Genomic DNA, 13,836 nt, shown 5'->3' with positions numbered 1-13,836 from the left:
TATGTCCACCTCAATCTTTCTCATGAACTACCCAATTAATAATAACAATCTTAGACATATTTTACATTTCTTCATAAAAATGGTAATTTGTTCTTATTGAGTCCCTTGTCTTTGGTATATACCTTATATTTCTCTTGGCTCTTGTATGTCAAATCTTCTATTAAGTTCAGGTTTGTCTTTTTTTAAACAAATCCCTGAAAGTCTGACAATTCATTAAATATCCACTCTTTTTTTTCATTCAGGATTATACTTAGTTTGACTGAGTAGAGTATTTTTGATTGGAACCTCAGTTCTTTTGTTCTTTGACATATAGTGTTCCAAGACTTACACTCTTTTAGTGATCCCACTGCTAGGTCTTGTGTGATTCTAATTGTGGCACCACCAGATATAAATTGGTTTGGTTTGTTTTTACCTGTTGCTTGTAACATTTTATTCTTGAGCTGGGGATTTCAGAATTTTACTATAATGTTTTTATGGGTTTTCCTTGTAGGATCTCTTTTGGGTGATGAGTGGTGGATTTTTTCTATTTCTACATTTCTGTCTCATTCTAATGATTCAGGACAATTTTCTTTAATTATTTCTTGTATTATTGAATCAAGATTTTTTTTTTATCATAGCTCCCAATTATTCTTGTTTTCTCTTCTTGATTTGTTCTCCAGATCAATTGTTTTTCTTATGAGATGTTTCACATTCTCTTCTATTTTTTCATTCTTTATATTTTATTTTATTATTTCTTGGTCTCTAATGATTTTGCTGGCTTCCTCTTGTCCAATTCTGATTTTCAAGGTGTCATTTTCTTTTTTAAGATTCTAGATCTACTTTTCTAATTGGTTGACTTTTTTTCCCCATAATCTTGTTTTCCTGGGATTTTTTTTTGTTTTTTAATTTTTCCTCAATCTCTCTCATTGATTTTTAAAGTCTTTTTAAAGTTCTTCTCTGAATTCTTTTTGGGTAGGTGATCATTTGACATTACTCTTTGGGTAGAAGAGGGTTTCTTTGCTTCAGTATCCTCCTCTGAAGATGAATCCCTAGTCTTCTCTGTTCTCACAGTAACTCTCAATGGTTGGATTCTTTCTCCTTTGCATGTATATATGTTTTTTTGTTAAAATTTAGTTTTTGTAATCTCCTCTAGACCTGGTGTATAGGGGATAATGCCTCTTGCCTCAGAGACTGCTTCAGTTTTTCCCTCTGACCTTGAACCCAAAACAAAACCTCCCTCCTTCTGCAAGTGCCCTCAACCAGCAGCATCACTGCCCCACTGCTTCTATACTCACTGGGCATGTGCTGATTCCTTCTTGCCCATGGCACAGCTCCATCCATTGTTCCATGTCAGCAGAGGTACCTTTGGTCTTCCATGGCTCAGGCTCCCTTCACTGTCTGGGAGTGGAGGGGGGATGTTCTTGTAGCTGGGGCTGAGGCAGCTTCACAACTAGGCTAAACCTCAGGGCTCCTACTTCTTGTTTAAATGGTCCCTAGCCTGGAGGTGCTTACTCTTCACAACCTCATCTTGGGATTTTTCTTCCAGTCTTTTCTGATTGTCCCAAGAGGAACACTCTTCTGCTCCTACTCTTATTTATTTTTAACTGCTCTATGTTTGCCTAAAGGCACTATTTCATCTCTTTTGTGAAGGATAATCTCAACAGCTTGGAATTTTCTGACCACCATCTTTCCGGAATCCTATTCTCAGTACAAACAACTTTTGACTTTCCAATTTGATCATTCAAAGCCTTAGACATTTACTAGTCATGTGACCTTAGGCAAGTCATTTAACATTTCTGAGCCTCTGAAAAACCTGTTAAGTAGCATTCAATTGTCAAGTCATCTTTGGTGGGTGGAGGAAATTTCCACATGGTCCTTAATGTTAGGATCACTTTTAATCAAGTATGTGAAAGCATATTCTTGACTTAACCTTAGTGGAATGGACTTGGCCTGCATTAATAGCGGGGATTTTTCCTTCCAGCATATAATTCTGCTTATCAAAGAGAATTTGAAATCACAACAGAAAAAAAAAAAAAGATCAGATTGTCTGCTTAAGGACACAGTCAGTTTCCCTTCTGGGACAGGGAAGCCAATTAAAAGATGTGATGTTTTTAGTAATATTCAAAGTGCCTACAGTGGCCATGAATATCCTGGCACAATTCTGAATAGAGAAATACAACAGACTCTCCACATGAAAGACAGAATCAAAACATTTATTCAAACACCAGGAAACCAAATCCATCATAGTAACAAAGAAATCTATACACAGTAACAATGCAGAGAACAACACCAGGTCCAGGCTTTCCCTCTGCTTGGCTTCTCACAAACCAGCTCCCTTAAACAAAATCACAAACAAACTCTCTCACTCAGGCTAGCCAGCTACCTGCTTGCCTACATACTTCCTAGCTCAGACTGCTCTCTGACTCACCTCTTCTCAGCTGTGCTCTAGCTCTGCCTCTTTCTGCTCCACCCATTCAGCAAGCTCCTCCCACCAAAGGCTCCATGTGACCTGGACTTCCATGCGACCCAGGCAGGTCACATGGGTCTAAAAACGAATGGGAAAGATCTCCTCATTTAAATTACCATTACAGATGGGCAAAGAGGGTGGGCATTTCTATATGGTGAATGCTCATGACAGAAGTCACTCTATTTTTTCTGAAGGTGCACTGTAGGCAGTTTGGCAGCAATCAGTCAATTAATGATTCCATAACTTATGGTTGAGTTTGTCTACACAAACTATAGATCCTAGATCCAGAGAAAAGATGAGTAACATTTCCTATTCCAATGTATAGAACTATATATAAATAGCCAGGAAGAGACCTTACTGACCAATTAGTATAGCCCCCATTTTATAGTTGAGAAAACTGAGTACTAGAGAGTTTAAAAACTTGGTCAAGTCAATAAGTGGTAGAGTTGAGTTTTGATCCTAGGTCCTTTTATGCCAAAATCCTGCACTCTTTCTCCAACACCATGCTTCTCCTTAAAGTTCTTTCCTAGTAAGAGGGAAAGAGACTAAGAAGAAACAAAAATCTATCAATCAATGAATATTTATTAAGTATCATTTAGGCATAAGGTAATAGATTCTAGTTATATGAAGACAAAAACAAGAGTCCTCAAGGAGCTCATGTTCTATATGGGAATACAATGCATATACATATGTACACATGAATAAGTAAATACACAGTAAATTCAAGGTAATGGGGAGGGGCAGTAGCAACTAGATAGGGAAGGATTATGTAGAAGATGGTACCCAGAAACAGAGATTCAAAGAGGTGAAGTTGAAGAGAAAATATATTCCAGTTATGGGGATGGGATCATGGGCAGCCTATTAAAGGGACAATAATAAATGCTGAAATATCACAAGGAACAGTCCATGTGCAGAGGACAATCCATGTGCAGGAGAATAAGAAGACTAGAAAGGTAGATCCAATGTGGGTTTTGAAAGGCTTTAACTGCCAACCAGAGGAATTTGTAAAATTCTTTTGCAAGCAAAGTTTATGTAAACTCTTATTTATTCATCTTGAAATAAATAGTTCCATGAAGTAAATTCTGATAAAGTGAATAACAATAAAAATTAATAACATCTAATATCTATATAGCACTTACTATGGATAGAAGAATAAAAACACATTACTTGGTGGGCAGTTGAATTGAAGCCCATGCTTATGCTGAAAATGGTTCTTTCCTGTTCTGCCTTGGGTATTGTCTGAGCCCAAGGTCACACTATCTCAATGCACAATTAACCTAGAAACCTTATGCTATGCTAAATCTTGATTTCTCGAGGGATCTATCCTTCCCTTTCTTCTTAACCTCGCCCCTGCTATGATCCAGGACTCCTTTCAGGGTTTTTCTGTTCATGTACATACACAAAGCAGTACCAGTCCATAGCGGTCTTACATTTTCCAGTGGGAAACTGGAGGTGACACCTTGCACATCTAAGCATTCTCGCATATGTCACTTCACAGAGTGGGAATTGAATTCTTTCTTTTATAAGTCCCAGCAGTGTGCTGTGAAAGAAAAAGTTCTTCTGAAAAGCTTGCTATCTGGATATCTATAGTATAATAGGTAATAGATGTGGTAGGTATTTGATATTCAACATTACTTCTCTCTGCTCTAGCTCCTGAGTTGACACTGAGCTAGTGCATTACAAGATTTATGCACTGGTACAAGGTTATGCTGTTGATGATACTGCCCTTGTAAGGGTTATGTAACCTTCTGAAAATTGGCCGCCACAACTATGGATAGCACAGAACAGACATCTAAATAGTTTTCAAACTTCAAAAGAGAAGATATGACCCAAATTGTTGGAGAAATATTATCAAATAGAGGGAAGACATAAATTACCTTTGTCAAAAATAAGGGAATTACTTAGTCTCCCTCTCTATCTCTGCTATTCATGGAGTTCATTGTTAAAATAGAAATGATATTTTGAAAAGAATAGTAAGGTAGAAAGTGACAACAAGGAAATACAATCTTGTTATGCCTAGATAAGTCCTTTAAAAATTAAAAAAAAATGCAAAAACACTGTTCAACTCCTAAACTCATTGGTCATGATTGGTCGTTGATGGAAAGGTGATATGAGCAACAGGGTCTGCCAAGTTTATACTTGATGAAATAATCATTATGAAGGGTATGACAACTAGGGTCCATTTGGCATCCATGCTCTGATGACATGGCAAAGGGAGACTATATTAAGCATGGGGAATTGAGGTCATCCCTTATCTCTTACATTTTACTGGAAAATTCTATTGGTCATGAATTCTGGCAGGGACTGTGACTTAGGTGAAAGGAGAAATCACTGACAAAGGAAAGCAAACCATTTTCTCCAAAACTGGGCTGTGTGAAATATGATATATCTCAATGATCACACCACCACCACTACCAACAATAACCGCAACAAATGCAAATGAGGAGGAGGAAACAGAAATAAGGCACATGTAAACTTTTCAATATCTTTGTCCAAATTCCCACCCTCACTGCTGAATCAGGTCCATAAAGCTAGCTTGGATGCATCTCAACCTCAGGGTTTTATGGGAATCCTTGAGAGATAATTGGATGACTTTCTTTAATGCTGTCAACTTAAGCCTCCACTGATCAGCTTTGGGAATCAATCTAGTCATCCAGCTTTAAGTAGCTTTTAGAAAGATATATTAACTAAGATAGTACAATAAGGATAGTTGGTACAAAACATTCCGCCAAAGGTCTATGACATGCTTTGCCACAAATACAAAGAGTCCAGAGTAAAGTAGGTTCAATCTTAGAGAACATATGTAGCAAAAAGATAACTCATATCTCTTATTTACTGGAAATCTCATTCATGGGATATTCAAGAAATTCTCCTTAAGTATTCAGAATCTACTGTCCTTGGCTCCTGATGTATACATTGTCGTCAGTTACTCTGGGGTTGCTGGCTGAGCCATCAATGGTCAGATAGGAAATACAAAATCCTCTGGACCCTCCTTCAGCTAAAAGGGAAGAGGCTGAGGACATTTGTCCAAGGGCAAAGCTAAGGTCTCTCCTAAGTGATCCTTTCAGCTAGAACTCAATGACTCAATTGAGTTTCTGAAATTCATCTCTTCCCAATTTGCTTGATAATTTATATCTAATTCCTAGGGTGTAGCCAAGTTTCCTTGAACTATCCAGTCTATCTTAGTGCATTATATTCCTCTGTAATATTTTTGTTCTAGTTCAAAGGCTTTTTAGTATTTAGTCTAAGATCTTTGAATGAGTAGGTCAATGAGATACAATCTCACCTAAAGTGTCAAGGTTAAAATAAGGTTAAGTGGTTTATGCCCCACCTTATACTTAGACTGCCTAAAATATTAGATTACTATTAATTTGTTGTATATGCACTGAGATTTTCTCTCCAATGTTTGGAGAAGGTTCATTTTTGAAGCCATATTTGGAAGTGATTTTGATAAGATGCCTAAAGTTAATTCATGGCTTCTATAAATCCCAGTTACATGGGCTTTTGGATTTATCTTTTGTATATTGGCCATTCATTATAATGACATTTTAGATACATATATGAATTAATTATACATAGATATGAGTATGTTGGCTGGCTATTGCATATTACCAATGAAGACTTGTATGCAAAAAGTGGCCTGAAAGGCATCATGAAGGGAGGTAGATTGATCATGTAGGGAGAGTATATAGGACAACAGATATAAAAATCAAGTGTTTTAGTGGTGTCCTTTAAATATCAAAAGATCTGGAGGAAAACCTGCAGCAAGCTGGGTATATCCTCTCTGAAGGGTTTATGGAGGGACATGAACAGAAGTTGCATAGAAAGACAAGGAATGTATTTGTATAATTATGTACCAGTAAAGGTAATGTTAAAATTATCGAGATCACATGCCCATTAAAGTGTCAAGCTATCAGTTAAATGCATTTTTAAGTTGTAGGCATCAAGCAAATTTATCATAAAAAAGAATAATTTAGCTTATATTATAGGGTGATACATTTCTATTTTCTTAACATTTTATAAGATAAGTCATCTTTTTAAATTTCATATTTTGCATGAAGGTAAAGCTTTAAAGTGTGATGAACATGGGAAAGACTTAAACCAAAGCACACTTTCCTGAAAATTAGAGTTTAAAATAAAATAAAATCATATAGATGAAGCAAATACCTGTATTCTCTTTTTTTTGTACATGAAACTAAAAATCTATTATGTACAACTTATTATTCCCTTTAAATATATAATAGTTATCATGTAAATTTTCCCCTTTTTTCTTCCTTCTCTCCTTACCTTAGAGATGGCTACCATTAGACACAAATATGTATATGTATATATATATACATATATATGTAAAATAATTCTATATATACTTCTATTTATCAGTTCCTTCTCTGGATGCAGAGAGCATCTTCCTTCATATGTCCATTTTCCTTTCTCAACCAATTCCCAACTACCTCCCTTTCCCATCCTCACACTTAGAACAGATGGCCAAAATCTTTAATTCAATGAAATATTGTGTTGATCTGAAAGAACAGTCCCTCAGTTCTGCTCCTCAAAAGTTTACAGAACTATTTCTTGTCTTCATTTCCTTCCTTTCAGTCACACACGAAGAGTTATTCCTACTTAATGCTGAGGTTAATTTTTCTTCCTTTGCTTCTATTCTCATCCCTTTCCTGCCCAGTGCAGGGTATAATTCTAACAGTTATCCTCTTTTTCATCAATCAATCAAAAAGCATTCATTGATTAAGTACTATGCGGCAGGTTCTGGGATAGGATCTGGGGATGCAAAGACAAAAATCAAAGAGTTTCTCTGTCAGTACTTATATACATATGTAAACATATTGTGTATATCATATAGCATATGCTTTTGTGTATTATGCCTAAATAAATGTATTATATTATAAATAAATATGTATATTTATTATATGATCTATAGCCATATTGTTATATGTTATGCATTACACATATTATGTAATGCATATGAAATAAATAGAAGGAAATTTGGAGGCGAGTACATTAGGAGCTGAGATGATCAGGAAAGACCACATGTGTGAGGTGACATTTCAACTGAGCTATGGAATATTATGTGTGAGGAATAGGAAGAAAGCCTATTTGGATGGACTATAAAGTGCATGAAGGGGAACCGTGTAAACTAATTTTGGAAGGATAGTATGGATTCAGGTTATGAAAGACTTTGATGCCAAACAGTGAAGTACATGTTTGATTTTTAAAGGCAATTGGGAATGATAGGACAGGTGAATGACACGATCAGATCTGTACCTTAAGCATATTATGTTGACAGTTGTGTGAAGGATGGATTAGAGAAAGGAACGACTTGACATGAGGAGACAAATGAGGCGGCTTTTACAGTAATCCAGATGAGAATTGATGAGGGCCTAATGTAGGGCAGCAGCCACGTGAATGGAAAGGAGGAGGCAGATTGGAGACAATCAGAGCTAACAAAAGCTTTCAACTGATTGAATACATAGGATAAAAGGAAAGTGAAGAAGTCCAGGATGGATCCAAGGTTATGGAGGATATCTGTGTGTGTTCATCCTTCATTACCGAAGACTATGGCATCAGAGAAATAATGACAGGACTTGCACTTGACATTGTTTTTTTGGGTGAGGGAGGGATGTGCAGGTCACCAGCTTCACTTCTCCTCCAGAGTCATCTGAATCCATCTGAATATTCATCAGGATGACTGGAGATGGAGGAAAAAATGGGGTAACTGGAGGAAGTGACCTCTATAGAAACATTCTTCAGAATACAGTAAGCCCTTGGAGATCAGGAACTGTTTCATGTTTGTCATATCCCAAGTTTCTAGTATAGTGCCTAGCATACAATAGGTGCTTAATAAATACTTGTTGAATTGTTCTATATGAAGAAAAATGCAAAGAGGTTATTTGGCTTTTATTATGATGAAGAATTCACAAAAAGGATCCCCAGGAGGTATCATCTAGCCACTGGCCCTACTGTTTATAATTTGCTAAAGATGGTCTGAGATTCAACCACAATCCAACAGAAATCAGTGAGGCCTTGATTTACATCAAATTGGGCCTCTTTTTCTTTTTCTAAAGAAGGTCATATCTGCATAATCATTTAACTATATTAGAAAATTGCAAGTACCAGCCAGAGTAAACCTCTAACAAGAGTTCAGATCTTATATTTTGTTCCCTCCTTACTCCACTTAAAATTGATTTCTTCCTTTCCTAATCTTTGATAATACTTATTTTCATAGTGGTAGCTGGTGAAGCAGTGAATATAACTCTGAGTCTGGAGTCAGAAAGACTTGAGTTCAAATTTCAGAAACTTTCTAGTTCTGTGACTTGAGGCAAGTCACTTAAGATCTGTTTGCCTCATGAGGATAATAATTGCACCTACCTTCCATGGTTATTGTGAGAATCTAACGAGATAATGGTTGTAAAAAGAACTTAGGACAGTACCTGTCACAATAGATATTATATAAATGTTTATTCCTTTCCCCTCCCCTTTTATGAACAATTAATTATGACATTTAATCATATGTCTTTTATTGTATATTTCATCAGTGATTTTGTCCACTTAATGAAACTGCAAATTCCTTGAGGGCAAGTTCCACATTATACTTTTTTTAAAACATACAATATCTTACCAATGTACTAAAGACAAACTCGGTAAATCCTTATGAATTGAATTTCCAAACAAAATTTATAAAACAAACTATGAACTTCATATTTCTACCTCTATTTATAATTTTTCTTTTTTTTTTGTGGAGGGGGGAAGGCAAGGCAATTAGGGTTAAGTGACTTGCCCAAGGTCACACAGTTAGTGTGTCAAGCATCTGAGGTTGGATTTGAACTCAGGTCCTCCTGACTCCAGGGCTTGTGTGCTACTTACTGCAGCACCTACCAGCCCCTAGTTGTAATTTTTCTTAAACCCTATCCTCTTCTCTGTTATTTTTCTCTCTGCATTAGAATCTCATGCAATTATTTTATCCTGGGTGTAAAAAAAATGCAAATTATAAAGGGGAAATAGGGGTTTAGTGTCCTTTTCAAAATTCCTGTAGATCAAGTTAATAGTTTTCAGAACTTGGAATCAATCTATCTGCTTATACATATGCTGCCAGTGAAGTTTGGTTTGTGATAGGTTTAAACTGTTGTCATGTCAATGGCACATTCTTTTTATTTCCATCAAAAGATTTTCTATAATACACAGAAACTGGAAGCAATTAGAACTTTAGTTGGGCAAGCACAGAGAGGATTCATAGCACTTTTAGCTGTGCTAACTTGATTGATTGTGGAGGAAACAAGTTTTACTATATCATAAAGGCTAGCATTTGGGAAACCAGAAAATTCCTATATGTACTACGTGGACAAGTTCAGGAGGTGAGTAGTGCATGATTTCTTTGGCCTTATATAGCATTAACTCTAAGTTCCTATCAGAAGGCTCAATTTGAAAAAAAATGAGTCTTCATATCAAAAGGCTCAATTTGAAATAATGTCTCTTTGGAATGGAAGAATATGAAGCCACAATTTCAGTGTCTTTTGTTTTCCTTGGTACTCATGCCATGAATATGTCAGTATCAAACCAACTCTTTGGGGCTATTTTTCAGTTTCAAGGGTCTAGGGACCAGTAAAAACCACCAAATGGCATATACTGTCATCAAAAATCTTATCTTTTATTCTTCATTTTGGCTTGGTTCATCCAAAATAGCCAGGATAACATATTTTTTTATATACAGGAAATAATTTCAGTGGTAACTGTAGCAGAAAATCAACAGTTAGAACTATTTCAGAACCATTCTTCATAGTTCCAAGGTTGCATCCATAGAGGCCAAGTGACTCAGAGAACTGAACAACTCTCTGATCAATCTGGGTAATTGTAATGTGAAGATCTTCCTCACTCATTAATAGGCTTCATGTGGAACCCATTAAGGGAAGCTTAATTGGGCCAGGCTTGTTTTGTAAGAAGGCCCATACTTTTTGTTAATTGTTAATGAGGCACTCAGGGCCCTGATGCCCTATTGCTCTGAAAAGTATATATACTCTGAGGTGAGCTTTTGCTTTGGGGGCTTATTCTTTGGAGGAAGATTCATGTGCCAGATGAGACTCTGGATAGCCATTAAGGAGGCTTTGAAAACCCAGATATTGGTGCTTCTCTCTCGGGTAACTATGTATGTATATAATGGTCAGACAGTTGGATCTGTCTGTTGATCTATGATGTATGTATTGCTTATGGTCAGATAGTTGGAAGCCCTGTCTGTTGGTCTTTATTTCTCTGCTTGTATTTTCTCTGTTGGTATATGTGATTAAAGAAGATTGTTGACCCCTCAAAAGTTATTTTCCTTTTAGAAAAGCAAACCCAAGAAGCTGTACTAGCAGGCCATCCTGGATGTGTCAGGGTACTTGTTGCTACAGTAATATAGAATAAGGGTTTTTTTATTGCAGGTTTACACTAATCCAGATAATTGTTTCAATTCTCCATTTCATTTTTTTTTTCTGCAAAGAGACAGAGCAATAAGGAAACTAATACTTTTTTTTTTTACCTCCACCAGTAGATAAACCATTTCATATTAGACTAAATAAAAGAATTCTAAGTGTTTATAATGATATGAAACCATAGAGATTATTTACTCTAATGCCCTTTTGGGGGAGAAAGGGAGAAAGAGAAAGAGAGGGAGAGGGAGAGGGAGAGGGCGAGAGAACGCTTTTTAGGAAGGCTGTTTGTTTGAAGCCACACAATGGGAAAAGTAGAAATTATAACCCAGTTCTCTTCTCTCCCTGAAATGTCCAAGCCCTGTCTTTATTCATGATTATCTATCACTTTATGCTTGTGGATTTATATTCTGGTAATATAGGCTACAATAATTTCTTGGACAAGCCTTTTATTACGCCCTCTCAAAAGGTGAGAGTACATATTGGGGGTTAGGGGCATTAATTCATGCTACAAAGGAAGGCCTTATTTAAAGTTTTCCTTTCATTAACAGTATACTTTAAAAAAACTTCAGTACTCCATGTAAAGGAAAACAAAGAAAAATAAAACAGAAATGTTTGGTTGGGATTATTTTTAAAGACAGATAACTACATTCATAAATCTTATAGATTTACAGACGTGTTCAAAGATAACCTTGACAGTATGCTATAAGGATACAGTCAAGCAAGACTTGTTACTTCTTGAAAGCTTGAGGCCAGCTTTAGTTCTGCCTTATCTATATACCACAATTGTACTCCAGTGTTTTGAACTGTGACATAATTATTTCTTTGAAGACTGAGGTTGCTAGATTTTAGTGTATTACCAGGAATCATCCTTCACTCTGAAGGCCTGAATGTGAGTAGGAAATCAGCATGTTTAGTCCTGAAATGATTCAATGCTCCAGTTTGCCTGTGATCTCATCAGTGACTCTTCTCTTTTCAACAATGCACAGAGTGACAGGTCCACATCTGTCCATCTTCCATGATTCTTGTCCATGTTCTATAAATCCATTCCATGGGGTTCATCTAATCTGTTGGTAGCCTTTGTCTAATTCTCTCAACATTACAAGCACAACAATGGAACAGGTATGTTGCTAATTGTTCAGAGCTCACTCTTGTCATACTGACTGGCCTCTTTTATTTTCCATTCATCCATTTTCTATAATGACATCCTTTCTAATGATAGCACTTCTCCTGCGTAATTCCTCCTTCATAATGTGTAGCCATATTCTCCTGTCCATCATGACCCTTCCCATGGTCTTGTCAGTGATACCCCTCTTCAAATCTTTTGAGATAGTTGTGTTCCAGGGCTCAGAGCCAAGCATCTTTATATGTTAAAAAGAAGGACCTTGTTTCATGTAACAGCTCGGTTCAGATAAAGTGCACTGCCATGCCTTTGAGAAACTGAATAATCATCTTTGAGCATTATCCTGAAATAGATTATTTAAATCTTAGCACTCCTAAACTCCTGTGATAATACATTTTGTTCTGACTATGATTTGAACATATTCCTGGTCAAATCATATCCTACAAAACATTAAAATTTTTTTAGGAAAAAAATATAGTTATACTATAACCATAGGCATTAGATCTGACCCTAGCACTTATAAAGGGTTATTTTAATTGTACATTGTATGTCTGAATTGTATATTAAGATTGTATGGTACAAGGAGATGGAAGATTTGTACATATTTGTTTGCTTGTTGCCTCCCTCATTCAGTTATAAGATCCTTGAGGGCAGGGACTATTTTCACCTCTTTTTGTATCCCCAGTGCTTAGCACAGTACCTAGAACACAGCAGGTACTGAATAACACTTACCAATTGACTGACTATTAAAGAAACAGAATGGAAGCAAATCTCTCAAGTCTGAAGATAACATCCTAGCAGAGAGGAATGAATAGCTAATACAAATTAGGTCACTTGGAAAACTAATCATGCTTCTCAGTAGAAATTCTTTCTTAAAATTACCTGTTATTCATAGATGTGTCAAAATGGTGTGTTATTTTTATTAATGATAGTTTATCAATCAATCACTCAAGCAATAGATATCTATTAAGGTACTGAGGGAATAGAAATGGCCCCCTGACTTTAAGAGACTTTATAAAAATATGATCTTCCTTTATTATAAAATCTATCTAAATAACCTACCAGGTAGGATGTTTATAAGACCCTTAATCACATTTCAGGATAAAGAAAAATGAATGAATTATTCTTGGGAATTCCCCCAAAAAATAGTGTGGTATGGTAGAATATAGTTAGGTCTCCTGATTGGAATCCTTGCTGTGTTACTTATTTCCTTTGTGACACTGGATAAGTTATTTTACATTAATAGGTCTTAGTTCCCTTATTTTTTTTTGGAGGGGGGAGGCGAGGTCCAATTTGAACTCCTGACTCCAGGGCCAGTGCTCTACTCACTACACCATCTAGCTGCCCTTTGGTTTCCTTATTTATAAGATGAGGGGATTGAACTAGATGATGTCTAAGGTCTTGTCTGGTTTTAAATCCCTATGAATATTATGAATATAATAATAAAGCTTAATTATACCTATACACAAGGAGGGAGGAGAAAGGGGAAAAAGGAGAAGGAAGAAGAGGAGAAGGAAAATGAAGAAGAGGAATGGAGGAAAAGAAGGAGGACAAATCAACAACAGGGTTTTAAGACTACAAATGTTATCTAATTTGAATATCACAAAAACCCTATTTGGGAGTAGAATGTTATTATTCCCATTTTACTGAAGAGTAAACAGAGGTGCAGGTTATGCTGTGAGAAGCATGGAATAGTGACTAGAGGAGTGATCTTACAGTTCATATGACCTGAGTTCAAGGTCTGCTTCAGACACATATTAGCTGTATGACCCTGGTCAAGTCATCATCATACTACATCCCAGTTCCCCAGGCAGCTATCTCAGATTATAAATCTGACATAGTTTTGGGAGTTC

Source organism: Notamacropus eugenii, chromosome 2, assembly GCF_028372415.1.
Source record: "Notamacropus eugenii isolate mMacEug1 chromosome 2, mMacEug1.pri_v2, whole genome shotgun sequence".
NCBI classification, from domain to species: Eukaryota; Metazoa; Chordata; class Mammalia; order Diprotodontia; family Macropodidae; genus Notamacropus; species Notamacropus eugenii.
Note: the sequence above shows the minus strand (reverse complement) of the source record.